The following is a 23,015-nucleotide window of genomic DNA, read 5'->3' on the forward strand; positions in this document are numbered from 1 at the left end:
ACACACACACACACACACACACACACACACACACACACACACACACATACACACACACGCTGGTTAATAACCATCTGTAACTCCAGTTTCAGGGAACCCAATACCCTCTTCTGGCCTCTGAAGGTACTTCATGCACATAGTGTAAAGACATGCAGACCAAAAGCTCACTCACATAAAAAAATAATAAAACAAAAACAAAATTCAAAAGAGCAAAAACTGAACCTTTTATTCTAGGTCCTTTTGTGGAGGTAAAGAGAAAGTAGGGTGGAAAGAGCTGACAGAAACCACAGTTTCTTCAGTGTCTACTTGAAGACCTGGCTTTTCCAGGCAAGCAGGCCTGCTCACTCAGCCATGGCAGTCTCTTCTTATGGGCACCTGGAAAACTTAGTGTGCTAGCCCATGCCACAGCGCAGACAGTTACCTTTTTATCTATTTATTTATCACATGCTATCTTGCTATGCCTGTCCCCTGGCTCAATACATGCAACCCTTCAGCACATGTTTGTTCAATATTAACTTGTTTCCATACCCAAAGCAAGCAAAAGGAGCACATGCACCAATACATGAATCAGTGCAGTCTAAGTCCCCCCTGAGGCCATGGGACATGGTAGGAGAGAAACCTCCAAACTGCAAGGGTGACCAGACCAGAATGCCAGGAGGATACTGTCCTTGGCATGAGCTGTGAGTATAAAGAAGGGGCTCTCTTGAAGGACCAATGGAACAGGAAAGAGGAGGAAAAGGCATCCCCCATAATGGCTGAGAAAAGCTATGAGCACTTAGGCAGAGCTGAAGTTCACCAGTGTCTGTCAAGGCAAGGCTGATAGACAAAGTCCATATCTATCCATAGACAAAGTCCAAAGCAGCACAAATGCCTCCTGGAAGGAGCTGTTTACTGGGCAGGCCTGCTCTGTTTATTGATGTATCTCTGCAGAGGATATGCTAAATACATACAGCTTACAGGGAAAAGTGTTGGACGACTGGGGAGACATCCCAGTCTGCAAAGTGCTTGTCATTCAAGTGTGAGCTCTTGAACTGGATCCTTAGTACCCACATAAAAGCTGGGCACAGAAGCACACATCTGTAATCCTGCTGCTGGGAAGGCCTCGAAATGAAGGTCCCTGGGGTTGGATGGCCAGCTGATCTAGCCAATAGATGAGCTCCTGGTGCCGTAGAAAAGCCCTGTTTCCAAAAATAAAGTGAGAAAAAGCTGAGAAAGGCACCCAAAGTTGGCCTCTGGCCTCCTTGTGCACATTTACACACTTGCACATAAACCAGTGCATACACACACACACACACACACACACACACACACACACACACATGCACACACACACACACACACACACACACACATAATTAAATTAAAATTTTAAATATCTGAGACATGTTAATGAAAGTATGACGGTCCCAAAGTTTGGATTTTGTCCTGAAGGCTGAGGGACTTTTGGTGGATAGGTCAGATATTTTGAATAAATACATAATTAACTTCAAGACGAAAAGAGTAAAGGAGGTTCAATAAGAGAACTGAAATAGAACATGTTAGTATCACCTACTTATAAATATATGTAATATTGTAATAAAAATATTAAGAAGTATTAGAAATGCTAACTAAGATAACAGTATGCAAGATGTACATTAAATATATATTTATATATGTAAATTTATAGTATAAACACTTGGTAAAAGAGATAAAGAGAATTTGAACAGAACAAAGAGTAACTCTGTGTTCTTGGACGGGCAATTTATAGGGTAAAGATGCCACTCTTTTCTGAAATATTATGCAAAATTAATAGAGCTTCAATTAAAATCCCAGTGAAATTTTGTGGTAGTTCATAAGTAGAGCTTAAAGTTCATTTGTGTGTATAAACGGCTGAGCAGAGCCAAGAAAAATAGGAAAAACCAAGAAAAATAAGATGGGTGTTTTTGCTTTGCCAGATCAAAAGACAATATATAAATCTATGGTAATTAGAACAGTATGGTGCTGTGGGAGGAATGAAAAGTGGAGCAGAGTAAAGCATGGCAGGCCAGGCTTCTGCCCTGGGTGTGCAGCCTGACGATGGCTGACGTGACTGAGCCCTTACCGTGTGCCTGGCATCACAGTAAGTGCAAGCGTGTGGCATCAGTCATGTAGTTCTCACAAAATTCCTTCAAATGATTTCAGAACACATTCAAATGAGGACACGAGCCCAGGGCCACAGTGTGGGATTTTCAGTGGGGCGTGGTGGCACGTGCCTGGAATTCCACCTCTTGGGAGATGAGCACAGAAGGACTCGGAGTTCAAGGTCATCCTGGGGTATATAGTATAAAACCAGTGTGGGTTACATGAGACCCTGTTTCCCTCCTGCCCTTCAAACGGTAATAAAAACAAACAGACAGACAAAAACAAAAAAAAAAAATGCTTTTTGAGATTTTTATCTTTAAGTGCATAGTGTGTATTGCTTGTATGATTACTGGATCCTTCCTTTCTTTTATTGTATTTTATTTCCTGCTTGAACTGAAGCCAGGGGTTTGCATGCATGAGGTGGGGGCTTGTGATGGTTAGTTTTGGTCAAATTGACACACCTGGGGAAAAGGACCTCTGCTGCCTCCATCAGCTTGTCCTACGGGCATGACATGCTTTCTTGATTAATGACTGCTGTAGGAGGGCCCAACCCGCCGTGTGTGGCACCACCCCTAGGAGATTGGTATGGATCCTATAAGGAAGCAAGTTAAACCTAAGCCTGCTGGACAAGGCAGTAAGCAGTGCTCTTCCACGTCCTCCTGGTTCCTGCCCTGACTTCCCCCAGTGGTGGCCTGTGACCTGGGAAGTAGAAGCCAAATAAATCCTTTCTTCTGCAGAGTTGGTTTTGTTCGATGCAGGACGGGGCTGTCCTTCCAAGCCACGTTCTCAGTCTCTACATCCTTTTCATTCTCATCTTGTATCATGAGACAGGGTCTCACTAAGTTGCTTAGATTGCCCTTAAACTCACTCTATAGCCCAAAGCAGGTCTTAAGCAAATGATCCCTCTCCTTCAGCTCCGTGATTACAGACCTGTGTGACAAGGCCTGGCTCGTTACTGAATCTTTTGCTGACCCTTTAAATGTTTAGATTTTGTGTCCAACCCAAGACACCTCAATTTACTTCAGCCTTTCCCAGCTCTGTGCAGAAAAATAAATTACTGTTGCCACAACCTTTGGGGACAGTTTGCAAATGTAAATTTAAGCGTTAGATATGCTTAGCCTTGAATACAACTCTAGGATTTTTTGCATACACGCATGTAGTTGATGTGTGTGTACATGTGTGTGCATGTTAGCATATGCATGGGCACACATGTGTGCTGCTGCACATGTGTTCATGTGGGAACGTGATGGCAGGGATCTTCTTGATTGCTTTCCACATTACACTCTGAGGCGGGGTCTCTTGCGGCACACGACTAGTCTGGCTAGCCAGCTTGCTCTGGGGATTCCTGTCTGGGTCTGTAGTGTGCTGGAATGATAGGCAGGCTGCCGCACCCGTCTGCCTTTTATGTGAGTTCTGGGGATCTGCACCCCAGGCTTCATGTTCGCACAGCCACCGCCCTCCTTAGGGGTTTTGACTAAATGAATGACAGGGTGAGCGCATGGAAATATATACACAGGGATGCTTCCTGGAGCAAAATGTAAAAGAAACTGCGCAGATTGGCCTGATAAAGTAAGGTGCAACGCGCAAGCGTTGCGTCAGCTTTACCTGGGAGTCGCAGCCATCCAGATAGAGCACTGCCAACAGACCAAAGTGCAATTCCACCGAAGCAGGGTTTCTGCACCCGTGAATGTACTGAGCTTACTTACAGTTAAAGGGGTTACTAGCAGGAGAATTGGTGACCTCAAAGCTGCCACAGTTCTAAAAAGCCTCACCCCAGCATAGGAATTCCCTAGAGCGGCATAGACAGAACGATCCCCAATCCCAGTTATCTTTCTACATTCTTCCCGAACCCTGGCATTACAAGCAGCTAGTATGGGACTACAGACAGCTGGGAGGGAGTGTCTGGACTCCCAAGTGAACTCTCCTGATCTTCCCATGCCTTCTTATGAGGGAACGTCAATAGCTCAGTCCTGAGGGCCTCTTTCAGGCAGTCACAATAAAATATTGTGACATTAAGTGACATTAAGACTGATTAAGACATGAACAGCCATGATGCTTAAAGGGTGGCACTCTACAAGAGTGTGGTGGAGTACTACACAGATATTAAAAACATGACATAGAACTATGCACCTTTAGAAAAAGGAGTTAATCCCGGTACCCAGAAGGCTGCCAAAGTGGACAGCTACAAAGGGGTACTTGTCTAAAGAGAGAACACCACCACCACCACCACTGCAACACACATACACACACATGTAGAAAAGGAGAACAAGAAGAAGAGAAAGGAAAAACTATACAAAGTGCATTACAAGGGTATCTTAAAATGCTAGAATGCCTGGAATCATGTTCCTCAATGATCTCAACAAAACTACCTGTCCTTGCATGTGCACGGGCATACACACACATTTCACATGCACAGAAAAACATACATATGCACACATACATGCAAAGATACAACACCACATACACATGCACAGAATAACTGAGACACACAATCACAAATACACATACACAGAAAATATAAACATATACATATACACAAATGCTCGGAAACAAACACACACATATACACATGCACAATATACGTGTGCAGAAAACACACACAAATATGTATGAACAGAAGAACACAAATATAAATACACACATATCCATATGCACACATGTGCACAGAAAAACAAACACACATACACATACAGACATATACATAAAAACACATACACCAACACACATACATTTACAGACATATACAGATACAAGTGTACATCCAACACAGACAAATACCCATACACACATACATAACCACATACATGTATAAATATACACAAACACACAAATACACACACAGATGTATATCAAGCACACATTTGCACATACACAAAACGACATAAATACATACATATGCGCATATACACATAAACACACACACCATCTGCTTATCCCCTAGGCCCCGTGTTTTTTGTTCTGTAGCTCTAACCATTGCTCAAGAGACCTCGCACCTTCGCACACTGCCCCGGTTTGCAGGGTGACATGAATATAAAAGTCTCTGGCAGGGCAGCCTCTAAGCCACTGTTTCTCAATATGTGGGTGGCGACCCCTTGGGGTTGACGAACAACCCTTTCACGGGGGTTGCCGAAGACCTTTGGAAGACAGAGATATTTACATTACAATTCACAACAGCAGCAAAATAATGGTTATAAAGCAGCAACAAAACAATTTCCTGGCTGGGGGTCATCGCAGCATGAGGAATAGTATTAAAGGGTCACAGCATTAGGAAGGCTGAGAAGCACTGCTCTAAGCTCAGCTTGCTGGACTTCCCAAAGTTCTAAAACACCTCTTTTGTTACTTTAGTTGAGTTTGTGCTCTACAAGCTTACAGCTGAAGAACGCTGGCTGATAGTTATTTTTGCTACTGCCATATTTTGTTGAGAAATCTGATTTCAACATCCATTATTGCACATTTCTTAAATTAGAACAAGCTTTTAGGTCAAGTTGCTATGTTTTGGCAGCTTTGCTTGTTTATTCTGTTGTGGGATTCAACAGAGTAGCTACAGGGCACAGATGGCTATACACTTAAATTAATTAGGAGTAAATGAAACCTTCAACCACCATGCAACTGCTCAGTAGCTCCACGTGGCTGGGGATGGCGTGCTCGACGGTGATGCTTAAAACATTCCATCAACACATAGAGTTCTACTGGACAGCACAGTCTGGAAGGGTCTAGAACTCCCATCTCCTCTCTCTGAGCAAGCAGAGAGGAAAAGATTACTTTGTGATATATGGGCAGCCCCATCTGACCATATTATAATAAAAAAAAATCTTGCAGGTGATCACAGTATGTTTTACGTGATCTTTCTTGTTTCCAGCCCTTTGCCTTCTAACCTCCACTTTTCTTTGCTGAGACTGGGACAGTGAATTAACTCAAGTTATTTAGACACAAACCCTATCAAAGTCCTGCCATCGTAATGGGGTTTTTGTGAACGTTATGGTGTTACTCAGGAGGGGACTGCATGTTGGCAATTGATTAGGGAAGGGGCCTGGAGAAGAGGTGGGTCTGTGAGTCTGGCCATCTGACTTTGAGCAAATCACTTCAGTTTCTGAATTTCAGTTTCCTCACCAGTCAATGGAAGCCATCCAATGGACTAAGTGTGTTTCAATGTTTCTAAGTGTGCTTATGCTACCAACATTCCAAAGTTCTGTGGTCTCACATGGATCCTAATGGTTAGTGAACCTGTCCTCAGGAGAGCCGAAACTGATGGGCAGGGGTAGTTGGGAGGCAGGCATTATATTACATTACTCCCAGAGAGGAGTCCTTATTCAGTCTGGTGGGCACTGACCCATTTTACTGGTGGCAAAGCTTGTAATGCTTTGTAAAATGAAAAAATAACAAAGTGAGATTACACAGTCACTCCCTTCAACTGACTCCACGGCCAATTTTTTATTATTGATATTTAGATAATATTTAGATGTCTGTAGGCAACTTGCAAATAACTAAGTTTTAAATCTATATTCTCTTTTTGGGTGGCCCAACTTCAAGCTTGGCAACTCATTGCTTGCTATGGGAACACAGTCTACCGAACAAGATAAAATTGTTCCAAGTAGCTAGCTGTGTGTTCCCCTAAAAAAACAAATCTGAACTCATATTTCAAAGTTACTGTGTGAGACCAGCCTCCTGGTGCATCTCTGAGAAAGAATGCAGGGGCCTGCAGAGGGCTTGTGTCCTGCTTCAGAATGCCAATCCACACCTCAGTGTCCAGCTCCTCGCTCGAGCCCCTTCACCTTCTGTTATTAGACTGAATGTAGTCCTAAGCTCCTTGTGGACCAAGGATATTCAAGGAGAGGCCATGAAACCCGTGCGGATTTTATAGCATCGAGTCTTTAAAAAGCTTTTACCATTATGGTTGTGTGTGCATGCTTGTGTGTACATGTGAGTGTGTGTGTGTGTGTGTGTGTGTGTGTGTGAGTGTGCATGTGTGTGTTGCGCATGTGTGTGATGTTCATGAGTGTTATATGAGTGTGTGTTATGTGTGCGCATGTGTGCTAATGCTCGTGCTTGTAAATGCATGGAGCCCAGAGGAATATATTAACGTCCTTCTCTGTTGCTCTCCCCCTTACTCCTTTGAGACTTTCAGTGATCCTGGAACTAGGCCTGCAGCCAACAAACCCCAGTGATCTTCCTGCCTCCACCCACAACAGTGCTGGGCTCATAGGCGAGCACAGCCCCAGCTGGGTTTTTACTTGGGTCCTGGGATTTGACTTAGGTCCTCAAGCACTTGTCCACTGAGCTGTCTCTCCAGCCTCTTTTAGAATTTCCTACCACTAATCTGTAGGTTTATTATTATTATTGTTGTTCATGGGGTGTTGCAACCGCAGTACTATCTAGTAAGCTTTTCCTCTGCGTTAAGCATTCCCTATAAAGCTATATGGTTTTGGTCAGTATTTCCCTCATCCCAGAGATGGGGAAGCAGGGGCTCTGTGAGGTAGCAGTTTGCCTTGCCTTATATACAGCTCAAAGTTGATCAGCAGTGTAGAATTGAGGAGCTTTGGGAGTGGGAGTTGCCAGACAAATCTTGCCACCACATGTAGATGGAAAATGCTCACAGGTACAGAACATGGAAGCAGAAGGGGTGAGTTTGACAGAGCTCCACTCTGGCAGCAGCAACTGGTCACTGGTGGTAAGCCAGTGATCACTGGTGGTAAGCCATTTACCCCAGCACTTTGAAGTTTTGAAACTTTGTGGGATCTTTCTTGGCCCCTCTGACTTAGGTGTTAAGGGTCAGTTTTTCACTTGCATGAGTTTTCAAGAACCTACAGACTTGTTAAAATTCATGTTATCAGTGCAAAGACACATAACCTTATCCTGAGGATAAATATTAATTCAGGGATCTGTAGAATAATTTTTCTCCTGGTTAAGGCCACTGAAAACCTCCCCTCCCCCAAAAGGGCTTTCCAGAGCTGGTTGGACCCGGAGGGTCAAACATTAGACTCATCCATTTCCTCATTCTGGTAATAAGCCTTGCACCGAACAAGAGGCATGATTTAATGTGGCATTTTGCTGAAACATCCTGTTGATACTTTAGGTATTTGCACAGGGGATTTTCTGACCTTTGAATAATATTTGTGCCGAGAAAGGTCTTGGGATATTTTAATGTGTTAAGCTGAGATAACCCCGAAGGGGTTTATTTTGGTCCCTTTCGGCTGCAACTTTATTTCAAAACCCTGTGGGGTTTTTACTGTCTCCGAGGGAACTTTCAAGATATTTTTACTGCAGTGTGTTTCATTCTATTTGTGACCTCCTTTATCAAAGGCGACTGGCATTCAGTTTGATAAGTTCTCCTTATCTCCCATTAAGGCCTTCCCTCTATCAATGAGCAGTGTGAATTACTGCTGAAGGTGTTGAGGCCATCTGGGCCTCCTGGAGGTTCCACCATCATATTCTATATTGGGTGCTGTTCTTAATATGGACGTATACTGTGATGGGTAATATCAAGTATCAGTTTGGCAGGTTGGAGAATCACCTAAGAGAAAAATCCCTGGGTGTGCCTTCGAGGGAGTTCTATAATCGGTTAACTGAGGTGGGAAGTCCCACCCTAGATACGGGTAGATTTATTCCACAGGCTGGACCCCAGCCCACATAAAAATGAGAGTGCAGACAGAGCACCAGCCTTCCTCCCTCCCTGCTTTCCGATGGCAGATGATGTACCCAGCCCCCTCCTTACGCCACTGGGATTGATGGCATGCCTTCCTAAACCACAGCCCAAACAAACCCTTCTTCCATTAAGTCACTTCTTGTATTTGCTCACAGCAATAGGAAACCAACACATAAACCTTTCCAACATTTAAAATTACTCCATTCTTTGATTATGCCAGTAAAAAGAATTGTAGGTACTGACAGGCCAGTAGAACAAAGGCATCTTGAGGACTGGGTCTCTTTTACAGGTGGTTTCTGATCAGTGAATAAATATGACCCTTGTCAGCTCTTGACCAAGCCAGGAGAAATTGTGCTGTGGGTGCAGTATGATACACCACAACTTCAACTGGGAATTGGTTAAAACCATGTGCATTTTTACCACTGTGCACAAACACAGAGAGACTGAGGCTTCCAGAATGCCAGCTAACTCCAAAGCTGGGGTTTGGCGTCTTTGGAGAATCACAGACTACCACCAAGTGCATTCCTGCCTTAGAGGCTATTGCTTTCTAAAGAAGAAGAATTTTTCATTGAGGAATTTGTGGCTGGGTATGCAGGAATTGGCCTAAATTATATGAAGCTTGATCCCACCCCAATATTCATAAAAGAACATGCAGGGTTCCTGTCTTGTGTATCATTGAGTTTCTAGGCTCTATTATAGTGACTGTAGGAAGCAGCTTCCAATAAATACTTACTGAATAAATGCACTAAAGTGCTAATTAGGTTTTTTTCAGAGACTGAAATGCCACCTGGCATAGGAGACTTGGAATTGGTTATTGCTGGTGAGTAGGGACTTTCTTGGTGAAAGAAAGAAAGAGAGAAGGAATAAAGGAATTGTGGTCAAAGGAAATAAAAAGCACAAAGGAGCAGGAACATGGATTCTGAGTATCTAATCCTTCCAGTAGAGATCTAAGAAGACATCCCAACTAGGTAATCAATAACAATTCCTCACAATAAAATTCAAACAAAGTCCTAAATCCTAAATGTCCTGCTGAGAATACTATCCAGAAGTTGGACCTGGACTCAAATACAAGGCCAGTTACTTGTGGGAGACAATGAGCCATTTCTGGAAGGTTTGGGGTTCCTCATTGATGGTTTTATACAACTGCAGCATATGAGCTTATTCTGGATGTTGCCTGGGAATGTGTTACTAGGAAAATGAACAACTCAAGGATAGGCCCTTGAAACTTTTCTGCTACTGTCAACTTTGGCCATCAGCGTGCTTCTGAGCATTTGGAATTGGCTTAACAGATCTAAGATCATTTCTAGGTATCCCTGGGTTTTAGAAAAATTTAAATACATTTATCAAAATATACCATATGGAGAGGGTGGGAGCTGGTTCAGTGTTTAAGAGCACTAGCTGCTCAGGTTCAATCCTAGCACTCAGGCGGTAGCCAACAGCCATCTGTAACTTCCGTCTTAAGGAATCCAGCACCCTCTTCTGGCCTCTCTGGCCCTGCTTGCACCTGGTGTATGGCCACACCTGCAGGCAAAACACCCAAACACATAAAAAGAAATACGATCTCAAAAAAATTTTTTTAAATACCCTCCATGAAATCCTCAAAGAATTAATGAAAATATTAATTATTCTTAAAAACCAAACTTACCTTATTTTATAGATTTACAAGTAATACCCCCCCACACACACACACTCCAAGTGGGATGCTTTGCCACAAACTCTTCTAAAGATGTTAGGCTAAATGGGTTCACCAAGTTATAAACCCTACTCTTTCTTACCAGTGTGGAGGTGGCTACAGTTTTTTTCTCAAATAACACTCATTTACTAATGGAAAAGCAGTGTAATGCAATGCATACGAATGAGCAAACCATTAGGTACAGATTTAGATAGTGATTCTTGAAGTGCTTTGTCTGCTTCCCAGTTAGTCACTACCCAGTGCCAAACAAGCATCCTTAGGTTGGACTTAGTCTTGGTACTGTACATGTTGACTTATACACCAAGTGTGTTGACTGGTAACCTTAGGCACATAAAGTGATGACAGAAGAAATGGTCTTGACTTTAGAGTATTTCCCCCTAATCATCCCATCTCTTCTTTAATTGTCCTTAGTAATGGCCTCACAAACGACATGAAGGAACCAGCTCTGCTGGGCACGTTCCTCTCTTATGTGTGCTGGATGGCAGGCTCAGACATTTCTTTTTTTTTTTTTTCTTCCATTTTTTTCTAAAATTTTTTATTTAACTTTTATTAATTACACTTTATTCATTTTGTATCCCCCCATAAGCCCCTCCCTTCTCCCCTCCCCATTCCACCCTATCTCCCCTTTCTGCATACATGGCCCTCCCCAAGTCCACTGATAAGGGAGGCCCTCCTCTCCTTCCTTCTGATCTTAGTCTATCAGTTCTCATCAGAAGTGGCTGCATTGTCATCTTCTGTGGCCTGGTAAGGCTGCTTCCCCCTCAGGGGGAGGTGATCAAAGAGCAGGCCAATCAGATTATGTCAGAGGCAGTCCCTCTTCCCATTACTATGTAACCCACTTGGACACTGAACTGCCATGGGCTACAACTGTGCAGGGGTTCTAGGTTATCTCCATGAATAGTCCTTGGTTGGAGTATGAGTCTCTGGGAAGTTCCCCGTGTTCAAATTTTCTTGTTCTGTTGCTCTCCTTGTGGAGTTCCTGTCCTCTCCAGCTCTTACTATTTCCCACTTCTTACATAAAATTCCATTCACTCTGCCTGACAGTTGGCCATCAGGCTCAGCATCTGCTTTGATTGTCTGCAGGGCAGAGGCTTTCAGAGGCCCTCTGTGCAGGTTCCTAGGTTGTTTCCTGTTTTCTTCTTCTTCTTATGTCCCTCCTCTTTGCCTTTCAGGATGGGGATTGAGTGTTTTAGTTAGGGTCCTCTCTTGCTTAGTTTCTTTAGATGTACAGATTTTAGTGGGTTTATCCTATGTTGTATGTCTATATGAGTGAGTATATACCGTGTGTGTCTTTTTGCTTCTGGGACAACTCACTCAGGATGATCCTTTCCAGGTCCCACCATTTACCTGCAAATTTCATGATTTTCTTATTTTTCATTGCTGAGTAATACTCCATTGTATAGCTGTACCACAATTTCCGCATCCATTCTTCAGTTGAGGGGCATCTGGGCTGTTTCCAGCTTATGGCTATTACAAACAAAGCTGCTACAATCATGGTTGAGCAAATGTCCTTATTGTGTACTTGAGCCTCTTTTGGATATATGCCTAGGAGTGGTATGGCTGGATCTTGAGGAAACGCTATTCCTAGTTGTCTGAGAAAGCGCCAGATTGCTTTCCAGAGTGGTTGTACAAGTTTACATTCCCACCAGCAGTGGAGAAGGGTTCCCCTTTCTCCACAGCCTCTCCATCATGTGTTGTCACTTGAGTTTTTGATCTTGGCCATTTTCATGGATGTAAGGTGAAATCTCAGGGTTGTTTTGATTTGCATTTCCCTAATGGCTAATGAGCTTAAGCATTTCTTTAAGTGCTTCTCTGCCATTCGATATTCCTCTACAGAAAGTTCTCTGTTTAGTTCTCTTCCCCATTTTTTTAATTGGATTACTTGTTTTGCTGCTTTTCAGCTTCTTTAGTTCTTTATATATACTGGATATGAGTCCTCTGTTAGATAAAGGGTTGGTGAAGATTCTTTCCCTGTAGGTAGTTGCTTTGTTTTGATGACGGTGTCCTTTGCTTTACAGAAGCTTTTCAGTTTCATGAGGTCCCATTTATTGATTGTTGCTCTTAGAGGCTCAGGCATTTCTAACCGCTTAGTTTTTAGCAAATCCATCCTTTACTATCAGTCTTATCATCTCACTCTCCACAAAAGAAAGAAGTTTAAGAAAAAAGTCATTTGTGACTCCAGTTCCCAAACACAATTACTCTTTTAGATTTTTATAAAAAGAGTGATGAACTACTGTAGGCTTAGATTTTTCACCAAACCTACTTTTTTAGGGTTCTTAAACACCTCTACCTCCCTTCCAACCTCCCACCTTAGGTAGGAGATTAGTAAGTAGGGAAAGGGGCTGTAGACCTCTTTCATTTAATTCCTGTTGATTAGGGTCAATGGATTTTGAGGGGATTACCAAACTTAGTCTTCAGGATACCAGCAGTCCAGTCCAAAGGCCAAGTGGGCTGATGGGAACAGCACTGGAGTCAAAGAGTCAGTAATCTTAGCTGTGTGGCCCTATGCAGCTCAACCCCACAGTATTCTCAACCATCCATGCCAGTTTGTCCTGTTAGCACACATTTCTGCCCTTTAGGGAAGGCGATAGTAGTAGTAGGAGGAGGATCCTTTGTTTGCTTCTGTGGATGGGTGTTCTGGATGTTAATCTAGAATGGTTAACAAAGAGTTACATTTTGTTCATGTGTTCATCCAGCACACGGATGTTTGGAATAAGGGTTAATAAGACAGAAAGAGGTCCTGCTCATCCAAAGCTTACCTTCTATTTGGAACAAAAAGAAAACAGCCATTTAGTTAAGTAGGAAAAAGAATGAAGTTGGGATAATGGTGGATGCTAGTGACAAAAGAAAGCCAGGGGAGGGCTGGATGATCACCAGAGTGAAAGGGTTACTAGGGAAAGGCGTTTGTTTTGGGGTTTTTTTTTTTTTTTTTTTTTTTTTTTTTTATCTTTTATTTATTTTTTATTAATTACACTTTATTCATTTTGTATCCCCCCATAAGCCCCTCCCTCCTCCCCTGCCAATCCCACCCTCCCTCCCCTTTCTGCATGCATGCCACTCCCCAAGTCCACTGATAGGGGAGGTCCTCCTCTCCTTCTTTCTGATCTTAGTCTATCAGTTCTCATCAAAAGTGGCTGTATTGTCCTCTACTGTGGCCTGGTAAGGCTGCTCCCCCCCAGGGGGAAGTGATCAAAGAGCAGGCCAATCAGATTATGTCAGAGGCAGTCCCTCTTCCCATTACTATGTAACCCACTTGGACACTGAACTGCCATGGGCTACACCTGTGCAGGGGTTCCAGGTCATCTCCACAAATAGTCCTTGGTTGGAGTAGGAGTCTCTGGGAAGTTCCCTGTGTTCAAATTATCTTGTTCTGTTGCTCTGCTTGTGGAGTTCCCGTTCCCTCCAGCTCTTACTATTTCCCACTTCTTACATAAAATTCCATTCACTCTGCCCATCAGTTGGCCATCAGGCTCAGCATCTGCTTTGACAGTCTATACTGCAGAAGCTTTAGAGGCCCTCTGTGGCAGGTTTGAAGGTGGTTTCCTGTTTTCTTCTGGCTTTCAGAGGCCCTCTGTAGCGGGTTCCGAGGTTGTTTCCTATTTTCATTTTCTTCTGATGTACATCCTCTTTGCCTTTCAGGATGGGGATTGAACATTTTAGTTAGGGTCCTCTCTTTTGCTTAGTTTGTTTAGATGTACAGCTTTTAGTGGGTTTATTCTATATTGTATGTTTATATGAGTGAGTATATACCGTGAGTGTCTTTTTGCTTCTGGGTCAACTCACTCAGGATGATCCTTTCCAGGTCCCACCATTTACCTGCAAATTTCATGATTTCCTTATTTTTCATTGCTGAGTAATACTCCATTGTATAGATGTACCACAGTTTCTGCATCCATTCTTCAGTTGAGGGGCATCTGGGTTGTTTCCAGCTTCTGGCTATTACAAATAAAGCTGCTACAAACATGGTTGAACAAATGTCCTTGTTGTGTACTTGCGCCTCTTTTGGGTATATGCCTAGGAGTGGTATGGCTGGATCTTGAGGAAGCGCTATTCCTAGTTGTCTGAGAAAGCGCCAGATTGATTTCCAGAGTGGTTGTACCAGTTTACATTCCCACCAGCAGTGGAGAAGCGTTCCCCTTTCTCCACAACCTCTCCAGCATGTGTTGTCCCTTGAGATTTTCATCTTGGCCATTCTGATGGGTGTAAGGTGAAATCTCAGGGTTGTTTTGATTTGCATTTCCCTAATGGCTAATGAGGTTGAGCATTTCTTTAAGTGCTTCTCTGCCATTCGATATTCCTCTGCAGAGAATTCTCTCTTTAGCTCTGTTCCCCATTTTTTAAGTGGATTACTTGGTTTGTTGCTTTTCAGCTTGTTTAGTTCTTTATATATATTGGATATGAGTCCTCTGTCAGATAGAGGGTTGGTGATGATTCTTTCCCAATCTGTAGGCAGTCGCTTTGTTTTGATGACGGTGTCCTTTGCTTTACAGAAGCTTTTCAATTTCATGAGGTCCCATTTATTGATTGTTGCTCTTAGAGCCTGTGCTGTTGGTGTTCTGTTCAGGAAGTTTTCTCCTGTACCAATGAGTTCTAGGGTATTCCCCACTTTTTTTTCTAGCCGATTTAATGTGTCTGGTTTTATGTTGAGGTCTTTGATCCACTTGGACTTCAGTTTTGTGCAGGGTGATAAGTATGGATCTATTTTCATTTTTCTACATGTAGACATCCAGTTGGACCAGCACCATTTGTTGAAGATGCTATCATTTTTCCATTGTATGGTTTTGGCATCTTTGTCAAAAATCAGGTGTCCGTAAGTGTGTGGGTTTATTTCTGGGTCTTCTGTTCGATTCCATTGATCCACCATTCTGTTTCTATGCCAGTACCATGCAGTTTTTATAACTGTTGCTCTATAGTACAGCTTGAGATCAGGGATGGAGATACCTCCAGAAGATCTTTTATTGTAGAGGATTGTTTTAGCAATTCTCGGTTTCTTGTTATTCCATACAAAGTTGAGAATTTTTCTTTCCAGGTCTGTAAAGAATTGTGTTGGCAATTTGATGGGAATTGCATTAAATCTGTAGATTGCTTTTGGTAAGATGGCCATTTTTACTATGTTAATCCTGCCAAGCCATGAGCATGGGAGATCTTTCCATCTTCTCATATCTTCCTCTAATTCTTTCTTCAGAGACTTGAAATTTTTTTCATACAAGTCTTTGACTTCCTTGGTTAGGGTTACGCCAAGGTACTTTATGTCATTTGTGGCTATTGTGAATGGTGTTGTTTCTCTAATTTCTTTCTCAGCCCTTTTGTCTTTTGTATACAGGAGTGCTACTGATTTTTTTGAGTTAATTTTATATCCGGCCACTTTGCTGAAGGTGTTTATCAGCTGTAGGAGTTCCCTGGTAGAGTTTTTGGGGTCACTCATATATACTATCATATCATCTGCAAATAGTGATAATTTGACTTCTTCCTTTCCCATCTGTATCCCCTTGATCTCCTTCGACTGTCTTATTGCTCTAGCAAGGACTTCCAGCACTATGTTGAAGAGATATGGAGACAGTGGGCAGCCTTGTCTTGTCCCTGATTTCAGTGGGATTGCTTTAAGTTTCTCTCCGTTCAGTTTGATGTTGGCTATAGGCTTGCTGTATATCGCCTTTACTATGTTTAGATATGTGCCTTGTATCCCTGAACTCTCCAGTACTTTAAACATGAATGGATGTTGGATTTTGTCAAATGCTTTTTCAGCATCTAGGGAGATTATCATGTGGTTTTTTTCTTTCAGTTTGTTAATATGGTGGATCACATTGATGGATTTCCGTATATTGAACCACCCCTGCATACCTGGGATGAAGCCTACTTGGTCATAGTGGATAATATCTTTGATGTGTTCTTGGATCCGGTTTGCAAGTATTTTGTTAAGTATTTTTGCATCAATGTTCATAAGGGAGATTGGCCTGAAATTCTCTTTCTTTGTTGAGTCTTTGTGAGGTTTAGGTACCAAGGTGATTGTGGCTTCATAGAATGAGTTTGGTAATGTTCCTTCTGTTTCTATTTTGTGGAATAGTTTGAAGAGAATTGGAGTTAGCTCTTCTTTGAAGGTCTGGTAGAATTCTGCACTGAAGCCATCTGGTCCTGGGCTTTTTTTGGATGGGAGACTTTTGATGACTGCTTCTATTTCTTTGGGGGATATAGGACTATTTAGTTGATTTACCTGGTCCTGATTCAGCTTTGGTGAGTCAAATCGATCAAGAAAATTGTCCATTTCATTTAGATTTTCAAATTTTGTGGCATATAGACTTTTGAAGTAAGTCCTAATGATTGTTTGGATTTCCTCAGTGTCTGTAGTTATGTCCCCCTTTTCATTTCTGATTTTGTTGATTTGGGTGGTGTCTCTCTGCCTTTTAGTTAGCTTGGCTAAGGGTTTGTCTATCTTGTTGATTTTCTCAAAGAACCAGCTCTTGGTTTCATTGATTCTTTGAATTGTTTTATTTGTTTCTAATTGATTGATTTCAGCCCTGAGTTTGATTATTTCCAGCCGTCTACTCCTTTTTGGTGTGTCTGCTTCTTCTTTTTCTAGGGTTTTTAAGTGGGCCATTAAGTTGCTTGAATGAGCTGTCTCGAATTTCTTCTTGAAGGCACTTAGTGCTATGAACTTTCCTCTTAGCACTGCTTTCATTGTGTCCCACAAGTTAGGGTATGTTGTGTCTTCATTTTCATTGAGTTCTAGAAAGGCTTTAATTTCTTTCTTTATTTCTTCCCTGACCCAGCTGTCATTTAGTAACAAGTTGTTCAGTTTCCATGAGTGTGTAGGCTTTTTGCTATTTCTGTTGTTGTTGAAGTCCAGCTTTATTCCATGGTGATCAGACAGGATACAAGGGATTATTTCAGTCTTCTTGTATCTGTTGAGGCTTGCTTTGTGACCAACTATATGGTCTATTTTGGAGAAGGTTCCATGAGGTGCTGAGAAGAAGGTAAATTCTTTTGTGTTTGGGTGTAAAGTTCTGTAGATGTCTGTGAGGTCCATTTGATTCATGACCTCTGTCAGAGATATTGTTTCTTTGTTTAATTTCTGTTTTGTTGACCTGTCCTTTGTTGAGAGTGGGATGTTAAAGTCTCCCACTATTAATGTGTGGGGATCTATATGTGGTTTAAATTTTATCAATGTTTCTTTTACAAATGTGGGTGCTCTTGTATTTGGGGCATAGATGTTCAGGATTGTGATGTCTTCCTGGTGGAATTTTCCCTTGATGAGTATGAAGTGTCCTTCCTCATCTCTTTTTATTATTTTTGGTTGAAAGTCTATTTTATCAGATATTAGAATGGCTACTCCTGCTTGTTTCTTGGGTCCATTTGCTTGGAAAGTCATCTTCCAACCTTTTACCCTCAGGTAATGTCTATCTTTGTGTCTTAGGTGTGTTTCTTGTATGCAACAGATTGCTGGGTTTTGTTTACGTATCCATTCTGTTAATCTGTGTCTTTTTACTGGAGAGTTGAGTCCATTGATGTTGAGAGAGATTAATGACCAGTGGCTGTTAGATCCTTTGATTTTGATGTTGGCTGTGTTCATAAGTTTGTGTGCTTGGTTGCTTTTTGTTTTGCTGTAGTAAGGTTAATTATTTCCTGTGTTTTCTTGACAGAAGCTAATTTTCTTGGGTTGTATTTTCCCTTCCAGTGTCTTCTGTAATGCTGGATTTGTGTGTAGGTATTGTTGAAATTTGTTTTTGTCATTGAATATCTTGTTTTCTCTGTCTATGAGGACTGAGAGTTTTGCAGGGTATAGTAGCCTGGGCTGACATCTGTGTTCTCTTAGGGTCTGCATGATATCTGTCCAGGCCCTTCTGGCTTTCATAGTTTCTGTTGAAAAGTCAGGTGTGATTCTAATGGGTTTGCCATTATATGTTACTTGGCCTTTTTCCCTTGCAGCTTTTAGTATTTTTTCTTTGTTCTGTATACTTACTGTTTTGATTATTATGTGGCGGGAGGATTTTCTTTTCTGGTCAAATTTGTTGGGTGTTCTGTAGGCCTCATGTATCCTTATTGGCTTCTCCTTTAACTTGGGAAAATTTTCTTCAATGATTTTGTTGAAAATATTTTCTGGGCCTTGGAGAAGGGAGTCTTCTTTTTCCTCTATTCCTATTATTCTCAAATTTTGTCTTTTCATATTGTCTTGGATTTCTTGGACGGTCTGTGTCAGGAATTTTTTGGATTTCACATTTTCTTTGACAGATACATCGATTTCTTCCATTGTATCTTCTACACCTGAGATTCTTTCTTCCATTTCTTGTATTCTGTTGGTTATGCTTACCTCTGTAGTTCCTGTTTTCTTCCCTAAATTCTTCCTCTCCATTATTTCCTCCATTTGTGTTTTCTTTAATTTTTCTAGTTCTATCTTCAGGTCTTGAGTTGTTTTGTTTACTTCCTTCACCTGTCTGCTTGTATTTTCCTCTTTTTCTTTTAGTTCCTTCAACTCTGTCTCTTTGATTTCTTTCAGTGATTTAATTATTTCTTCTCTGAAGGCCACAAGCTGTTTGGCTGCATCTTCCCGTATTTCTTCACGGATGGCCCTAATTTGCTTGTCTTTATCTTCCTCCATTTCTTTACGGATAGCCATGATCTGTTTGGTTTTATCTTCCTCTAATTCTTTACGTATTTTACTTGTCTCCTCTATTATCCTCTTCATCAACATAGATGTAAGGTCCTCTTCTTGATTTTCTATTATGCTGCATTGTTCAGGGCTGTTCGCCCCTGGATGGCTGGGTTCTGGAGATGCCATATTGCTCTGTCTTTTGTTGGTTGAGCCTTTACGCTGACCTCTACCCATTGGGCTGACTTAGGTTTTGGCTGTTAGTTTCTGTGCTTCCTGGAGTCCTGAGGTAGGGAGTATCCCCTTGGCCGGAAGATGATTTTTCCTGAAGGAGTCCTTCTCTGATTTTTGGTTATGGTCACTGTATGGCCAGTGTTTCTCCGGAGATGCCACTGCTCACCTCAGGTTTATAGCCCTGAGTAGTAGCTGTGGTCTATGTTAGGCAGGGGGGGATCTCCTCTTACCCATAAAATTTCTCAAGACAGCTGCCCCACTGCTGGGTTTCTTGTTATAAATTTAGTGTGCTGCTGCTCACTAAATTTCCATGTACAGTCCTCTTGAAGAAACTGCTGATTCCCTAGCTATGGGGTTTTCTCCCAACAGGGAAACTCAGTCTGTTATCCTGGGGCGCACAGTTCTGTCTGAGAAAGTGGGAGGTGCACTCAGCAACTCTCTGGGCCAAAGGCTGATTGCTCTGCTCTGGACCTGGAGAATGTGCACCTAGGTTGAGTTGGCACCTGGGGGCACTGTTCTGGTCTGGAGGCTGGGTGCCTCACTCTGGACCAGAAGCTGTGTGTCTCTGTCTGGGATGGCGGCTACAGGCACTGCTCTGGTCCAGACGCTGTGGGTGCAGCCCCCCTGAAGGATCAGGGATTCCTACAGTTTTGGCAGTCCAGCCAGGGACAACTGGCCGATCCCTGGCACAGTATCTGAGGGCTGCTGTAATAGCTCTTCAACTCCTGCAGGTCCGAGGTTGCAGCTGTGTGTCCCAGTGCCCCAGGGGAACGCAACAATGGCGGCAGAGCACAGCGCTTCTGCCTGCACTAGAGTCTGCGTGAGTCCAGGAAGTGTTTTGGTGCTGGGTGTCCTAAGCGTTAGAGCTGCTGACCCCCTCCGCTGGGGGTTTCCTCCTGCCAGAGACACGCAGTCTGGTGCCCTGTTGCCCTGGTGCCCACAGTTCTATCTGAGGCGGCGAATCACGCGCGCAGGCGGGGCTCTGTGCAGGCAGGCGCCTTTGTCCCTCCCGGCTCTGGGTCCGGGCTGGCTCCTGGGGCACCCGCGGAACCCGAGTCTTTTCCAGGGGATGTCTGGGTAACCTGGGGTCGGTCCCAATTGTTTCCTGCTCTGTGGGGTTATCTCTCGACTGGGAGATCCAGTCTATGGTGTTGTGGGCCCACAGTTCAGTCTGGGACCGTGACCAGATCGCGCTGGCGGGTAGCTCTGGGCTGGCGACCAAGCGCCTGGCGGAATGGGGATCTCTTCCGCGGTTTTGCCGGGTGAGTTAAAGCTGATCGAATCCCCCACCGTGGGGTATCCTCTCACCTGAGAAACACAACCACTTGTGTTTTATGGCCGCGAGTTCTGATTGCTGGTCACTGTGCCAATCCTGCTGTGCTGCTCCTCAGAATGAGAGTCCTCCCGGCACTGCCATCTTGCCCCGCCCAATGGTTCTGTCTTGGGGTTTTTTGAGAAGCCCCCTTTCTCTATTGGGAGGGCAAGTCATGCAAAACGCAGGCTTTAAGAATGTTTCTAACAGAGGATGTGGGTATTCAAAGACCTGCTGTAAGACTGAGCGGGATGTGATGGCGAATTCTCCGGGGAGCTTTCCACCCCAACTGTGCGGCGAAGCGTGTGTGGTCATAGGCGAAGTCTGGGAGGTAGGTGGTCCTCCTATCATGTATGCAGGCCTGGGTAAGCATTTTTCACCCTAATACCTTTCGAATGCTGCAACCCTTTAATACAACTCCTTAAGGTAGTTCTTTGGAGTGCCAGCTCCCAAATAATGACACAGAGACTTATTTAAATATTGGCTTAGCTGGGTGGATTCTCAGCTATTCTAACCTGACTATACTGGCCTGGCCTACATCTTGCCATGTGGCCCAGTACCCTCTTTCAGTCTTAGTCCCAGCACTTGTTTCTTTCCTTGTGTTTGGCTGGTGACTCCTTCCCTCTCAGTTTCCTTCCCCAGAGTTCCTATTCCTGCCAGAAGTCCCACCTTTCCTCTCCTGACTCAGCTATTGGCCATTCAGCTCTTTATTAAATCAATCAGAAGGTGTTGGGGGGAGTGTTTACAAAATATGATGCAGCTATAAGAATAATAATACCAAAGTCTGGTCTGTAATCAGATCTCTGCCAGTACAGAAATAAGCATTTGGATAATTCAAAGACAGTGTTTACACAGTGCATAAAAGATCACCCCAACAGTTTTTCATGTCGTAGTGACCGCAAACTATATTTTGTTGCTATTTCATAAGTGTAATTTTGCTACTGTTATGTATTATAATGTATTTTCTATACAGGATATGTGACATGACACCTTGCCCAAAGGCTAAAAACCCACAGGTTGAGAAAAACTTCCCTGATGGAATGTAAGATATAAGAGTTTTGAAAAGTATGTTCCAGTTGATGTATATAAGAAAGGGAAAATCTAGAAAGTTGGAAGGGAGGGCTAGAAAGCCAGATATAGGAAATAGAGTGATTTCTATGCTCTTCTGAAGTGGATTGAGGTCCTCTCTAACTTTCCCACTGGTTTGGCTAAAGAAGACACTGAAAACATATTAGACAGTTCAAAATGTAGTGTGTGATGAGGCTACTCACCTCCATCTCTCCTCCAGAATCTGCAGGAAGCCCTGAAATGATCAGTAACACTCTGGGGTGATAGATTTTTGAATAGTGCATGGTAAGGAATGCTGGATTTTGCTTAATGGCTGAGCAAGATAATGAAAGGGGGGGGGGAATCTCAGCCTTCAACAAAGAAGAGACTCATGGAGTGGTATTTGTTTCCTCCTTTTTAGCCCTCTTCACTCTGCAGTTAGTGTGTTGGGCTGTTTCCTCATCTGTGGAGTAGCACTGAGCCATTGTGGGTCTCTTTTAAGGGTGATGGTTTATAACCCTGTAGCTTCTGTCTCCCAGAGAAGGGAACTCATTATTTCAACAATTTCCCTTAATGTTAGTCACTGCATTAAATGGCCATTTGGGGGCTCAATATGGAAGCCTCAGGGTTCGTCTTCTCTTTTTTTTTTTTCAGTGCTACCAGAGATGGCAGTTATACAATGAGATGGTGGAAAGATATTTGGGTTGGGTGTTTCACTGGCAGGAAATGGAAAGTTGGTGCTGTCAGCTACTTGGTCATAATCACAGTTTCTTTCACACCACAAAGGAAGGGCATATAGGAGACTGGAGTATGGCTCTGAGCAGTCCAGCTGTATTCTCAGTAATGGACATGCTATTGCAAAGTGATGGCACAGCTGCATTTGAGTAATTTCATAGGAATACTTAAAAGAGATTCTAGATGATTTAACCTTGACTTAAAGTAAACCTGCTGGGAAGACTACAATTATAACTAACTTCCCCTTTCCTTGGCAGAGTCTAGAGGTCATTTTGTATTCATTTCATTTAAGATCTACCCATGACTTGATTATATCCATTTTTAGACAACTACCCCTCTCTGCCTGTAGAAGCTTTAAATGTTTTCTTTTTTTAAATTGTATAGTCACCTTTTCCCTTTCAGCTTTACCTTGAAGAATCAATCCAGATGACCACTTAGGAGTAAGTACTGCCTCATAAATGGCAGTCTGGAGCCAGTAAGAAAAGAATAGATTACAACTGAACACTGACACTTAAATAGAACTATTCTAGTAAGAAGCCACTTGGTATGTGCCCATTTAAGTTAATGAATTTAAGTTCATTACACTTCAATGATACTAAATATTATTTCCTTAGTCATACTAAGTAACTAATGAATTTCAAGTATCTAAAGTGACCACATTATAAGC

General features: G+C 42.7%; 1 protein-coding gene across 2 annotated transcripts in view; it reads left to right on the forward strand.

The window, feature by feature from the left end:
* Positions 1 to 23,015, forward strand: part of LOC129675214 (paralemmin-2) — a 271,653-nt gene that overhangs the window by 73,826 nt on the left and 174,812 nt on the right. Inside the window, exon 1 of one of the 2 annotated variants that reach the window (XM_055605233.1) lies at positions 20,178 to 20,516. The exons of the other annotated variant lie outside the window; for it this stretch is intronic. The gene's annotated coding sequence lies outside the window, so the exon portion shown is untranslated. Of the gene's footprint in view, positions 1 to 20,177; positions 20,517 to 23,015 lie in introns of those variants that run through there. 2 annotated transcript variants of the gene reach the window in all.

This window comes from Psammomys obesus, unplaced genomic scaffold, assembly GCF_907164565.1.
Source record: "Psammomys obesus unplaced genomic scaffold, mPsaObe1.curated_primary_1811, whole genome shotgun sequence".
Classification (NCBI taxonomy): Eukaryota; Metazoa; Chordata; class Mammalia; order Rodentia; family Muridae; genus Psammomys; species Psammomys obesus.